At 44.0% G+C, this 5,224-nt stretch overlaps 1 non-coding gene across 1 annotated transcript; it reads left to right on the forward strand.

The window, feature by feature from the left end:
• The first annotated feature begins 3,265 nt into the window (after positions 1-3,265).
• TRNAI-AAU (transfer RNA isoleucine (anticodon AAU)) lies at positions 3,266-3,339 on the forward strand. Its single transcript has one exon. It is a non-coding gene; the product is annotated as a tRNA-Ile (tRNA).
• Positions 3,340-5,224: the final 1,885 nt, after the last annotated feature.

The following is a 5,224-nucleotide window of genomic DNA, read 5'->3' on the forward strand; positions in this document are numbered from 1 at the left end:
CGAAGAGGACATCGTCCCGCATGTCCTTCGGAAGAACGAGGAGGTAAGCACGGCTTGTAGAGCGGGTGTTCTTCTTATACAAGACGTTATTCCGAAGACAAAAGGTTGTCAACATACGGGATGGATGGCGTGCAAGGCTGCGGCACGACCTTCTAAACAATCAATGACCGGTTGAAACTGGTCGTTGTCTCGCTGCCGTCTGCTCCAGTTCGATGATTTGAGGGCGCCTAGGAAACAATCATCGTCTTCTGCTTCCCCACTGACGGGAGAAATTGGTGCACGTGACAGCGGTTCCACGGCTTCATGCTTTCGGACAGACTTAAAGACGATGGATGGGCCAAATCCCTGTAGGCCCTAGCGCCCCTGGGCCAGTTGTCCTAAGGAATAACGTATGTTTGCCAAGCAACAGAGGGCATGATGATCTGTCACAACTTTGAATGGATGACTAAACAAGTAAGGCGAACTTAGTAATCGCCCATCCCCCAGCAAGACACTACTTTTCTGTGGTCGAGTACTTTGCCTCGGCTACAGACAGGGAGCGGCTCGCATAGGCTATTAGCCCCAAGTTGTCGTAGTGGCGCCGCCTAGTGGTAGGCATGCATGACGTCACGGCAAGCACTTACGAGCCTTGCCGTGGCGTGCGTACACATAATACGCGCTCGCTTCGAACGCCGTTGCGCTGCCACCGTTTACTTTTTGGTTGTCTCACGCTTGAAATAAATTACGGAAACAGCATCGACGATGCTCGTGGTAAAACAATAAAAAAGTAAACATTTTTTTTTTCAGTAGAATCGCCAACGCGGTGTCTGCGCTCCAGCATACACGCTTTGATGAGGTTTGTTACGGTGTCGCGCTTCTTAATTTGAACTCGACTTTCAGCCACTGTAGACGCCCTCCTACGGGTTGAACAAGAAGACAATGCACGTGAAGCAGGTTAAAAAATGCGAGGTGACCACAATTACTCTGCAGCGTGCCTGGACATCATGTTGCGCATCTGAAACGTATCCGACAGCGTACTTTCATTTCAGGTTGCGTTGTTCACAGGCGACTCCTTATAGACGATGTGATTGTTTCACCTCCGCATGTTTCGCCTCCACATTTGTAGTGACGTCATGTCTTGGTGGTGGCACATCTCCATGTTAGTTGATTATTTATATACCAATGGGTACACATGCCCAACCAATAGGTGAAGTCATTATTCACCCTCTTAAAACTAACACGCCAAGGATGTCAAGGCGCCTTTGACAAAGATAGGTCCTCCTATCGAAACATCGGCCAGCCGGTTTGAGGAACTTTCACTGTTCAGCCTAATTATTCCACTACGTGTTTGCATCTGTCAGCTCTCCTCTTGATTTTTCCCATATATTAGATGATTGCTAGAACCTTCGTTTCTTTGTGTGTGTGCGCGTGTGTGTGTGTGTGTCAGTGTGAGCATGGTGTCTGTGTGTTTTGACGCGAAAGCACCAGCCGTATTTCAGTAAAATAAATAAATTGGTGAACAACACTTGCACCGAATGGGTTTTAAATCTAAATGAAATAATAATAACAATATAATATTATTATTAATAAATACCTAGAACTAGCCAATGGCTTGTTGAAGTGGACCACAATACATGCTAACCATCTTTCTGTATTGCTTTAATCCATGCAGATTTCAAGAAGTTTAATTCGTAGTCACCCATACACGCGAGTTCTTCGAAGCCAGCCACTTGCGTAGGTATCGCCAGTTCAGGAGCGTGCAACATCTGTGAAGAAGAGCTTAATAGTATGCCATAAATGGAAAAAATTACCTTAGTTACTAAATATTTATCCAACCATGATGACAACTTCAACAAGGTACACGGCGTGTGGGTGTATTTTCGTTCTACTGCATTAAACTAGCCAAAAAGAGTGTCTTCGGTGTAAACTTTCAATTGAGGTATAATAAGAGTCCCGAAAATTTTGGTATCATACTGCGTTAGCTCGAAGCAATGATGTAAATGTCGACAGAATAATGTATTGCAATCATAGATACACAAATGAATACAAAATAAGCTAGCTTGGTCCGTTATGCGTGTACGTCATAGCTCGAAGGGGTTGTTTGGTAATATTAGTAACTTTGAAGTGGGCGCTTCCATTTATTAATAATAATAATAATTATTATTATTATTATTATTATTATTATTATTATTATTATTATTATTATTATTATTATTATTATTATTATTATTATTATTATTATTATTATTATTATTACTGGAAGATGCGACTACGTCTTGTGTGCGTCTGTGTTTCTGAACACACACGCACACAGGACGCGGACGAATCTGTACGTGTACTGCGCAGACGTTCCCGAAAATAACTTCCAGAGGTGAAAGTTTAAATGTAGCGTTGTACTATGGCGTTGCTCTTTATCTATGAAGAACTCTAGGGATGCTCAACATCGTTATTTAGTTTCGTTTTCTAAAAATGTAGCAGCAGGAGTGGCTCAAAACGCAAAATCGGTAAAGCCGCCACAGAGAAACGGAAAGAGAATCCGCTTATATGTCACGTGGTTTGCTCGTCGTCCACTTATACGACTTCTAATGCATGTAGAAACCATCGTGGGGCACCACTAAACACAACACACAGGAAGAAACAGACGAGGTCATGTCTCTGTCCTCGTCTGCTTATTCCTGGGTGTAGTGTTTAATTTCGCCCTCACGATGGTCTCGATGTCAAAGCACTAACTCGCCCAACTGTCAACTCTTTCGAAGTTAATCTTCATGCACGTCCTTGCGCTTAACGTAAGCATCAGCATAACAGCAAAAACGTGCTGATGGTTGTCATAACCATGGTACCCAAATCAATGATGACGATCATTATGATCGCTCCAGCTTTGACCAATGTCGCAAGTATATATCCGATCCATCAATTTTGAGTTTGCGCTGGTCTCTTCTTGTTGGAGTGTTTGTGGAAGGAATATTTGGGCCATTATCCTTCCACATAGGCAAGTAATAACAGAAAATATTAGTTACCGTTTTTTATGAGTTCTCATTTGCCACATACCTATAGCTTTCTTTGAAAGTCAACGTTAACTAACTTTGCAAGAGTCGCATCTTCCAAAACTCTCCGAAGAGAGTGCAATGAACCTTACCAGAGAGTTAGAGTGCCCCTTAAAAATATGTATGTGAGCTGCGAGTCTGCACTAGTAAAAAGAGTAACAGGTAAGCTTCTTTTTTTGTGAAGGGCCGACACGGCAACATAGTCGTGATTGCTAAGTCATCGGGAACGTTGTGCAAGAATTGGCCTGCTAGCTCAGTCGGTTAGAGCGTCGTGCTAATAACGCGAAGGTCGTAAGTTCAATCCCTGCGCAGGCCAGGGTATTTTTTTTTTTGTTTTTTTTACTATTCCACTGCCCCTTGGTAGATAGATATAGGGGGTTTACCGTACCAAAACTACCGCATATTTATGAGGGACGCCGTAGTGGAGGGCTCCGAAACGTTGTACTACCTGGGGTTATTTCAAGTGTACCCGAACTTCAGCGCACGGGCCAACAACATTTTCGCCTTCATTGAAAACGCGGCCGCCACAGCCGGGATTCGATCCTACGATCTGCGGGTCAGCAGCCAAGTACCTTATAGCCTCCACGGTGGGGCTCATGTAAGAACTTGACCACATGCCACTCTCATGAAGCGCTCCTGGAAGTTTCGCTTGCGTGACATATACGAAATTAGTTATTACGTGACGTGAACGGACCATGAGGGTAAGTGACAAATTTAAATGTGATAATCATGACGTGCGTTTCATGTAAAACATGACTATATTCTACGCTCAAAGTGCGCTCTCAGTCGTTTCGCTATAGCTTCACATAAACCAAGTTTGTTATTCCGTGACGTGAATACACGACGAAGGTAAATGATGTGTCAAAATATGATAATCATGATATGTGTGTCGTGTAGAACATGAGTACATGCGATGCTCATAGCTTGCTTGTGGCTGTTTCTCTAGCTCCCGATATACCTAATTTGATATCACGTGACGTGAATATGCGACGAAGGTAAATGACACGTAAATACACGATAATAAATATATGGGGATCATGTAAAACTTGACTACATGCTACGTTCATAGCTTTCTCGTGGCCGTTCCGCCTGCTCCAGATATACAACATTTCATATCACGTGACGTGAATAGACGTAAATTACACGTCAAAACTTGATAATCTTAATATGTGTCTCTTGTAAAAAATGACTACATGCTACGCTCACAGCGTGCTCGCGGCCGTTTCGCTAGCTTCACCCATACCAAATTTGGTATAATGGACGTGAATGCAAGACGAAGGTAAATGAGACACGTCAGAAAGTGATAATGATGCTATGCGTGTCATGTAGAACATGACTGAGGTAGACAGACGTGCCTCTTGAGGCAAGATCCTTCGCAAGACCGTTCTAGTCCCGCCTTCAAGCTTGCCCGTGCTGAACCTGCTTGGGTGTTCTTGGCTGAGGATTGAGTGGTTTTAACTTTCTGTCTTAGAGTCCGATTCTCTAGTTTATCTATTTATGAGTTTAATCCTATCTCTAGTGCTCATGTCGACTACTTCTCCTGGCCAGGCGCGATCCGCCTGGTCAGCGTCCCTGCCGATAAGTAATTGCCACTAGACTCCTTTTTGCGCAGTGGTGTCTAGCATTCCCGTGGTACTGGTACCTAAAATGGAGGCTTCATCAGACTTACAGACCCTCAGGCGGTCCAAAAAGAACTTAAAAAAAACTTCAAACTATTTCCAGATCACCACAGATGTGCGCCCATTTGGGCGAGGAGGTATCGTGTGTAGGTCACCGGATCAGACCTGCGTGCAGGATCTTCTCAAATGCACCTTTTTGGCTTCTACCCCGGTTAGTGCTTTCATTTCACCTCACCTTGCATGCACCAAAGACCTTGTACGGGGAGTCGACTCCAAGCTGAGTCCAGCTGAGACCCTATACAAGCTCTCTGGAGCAGGCGTAATTTCTATTTACCGATGTAATCACCTAGTCGACAAAGAGAGAGTACCAACCGAATCTGTCATCAGACATTTGTGGGCACAAAATGCCCGTCAGAAATAAAATTATGGTCATTGATCTTTCGAGTAGAGCTACTCGCTTCTCGTCCGATTCAGTGCAAAAACTGCTGGAGATTCAGCCACACTGCGGGAGGATGTAAATCTAACGTTCGTTGTAGCACTTGCGGAGAGAGCCATCCTTCAATCAAGTGTACTGCAACAGCG

Source organism: Rhipicephalus microplus, chromosome X, assembly GCF_043290135.1.
Source record: "Rhipicephalus microplus isolate Deutch F79 chromosome X, USDA_Rmic, whole genome shotgun sequence".
Taxonomy (NCBI): Eukaryota; Metazoa; Arthropoda; class Arachnida; order Ixodida; family Ixodidae; genus Rhipicephalus; species Rhipicephalus microplus.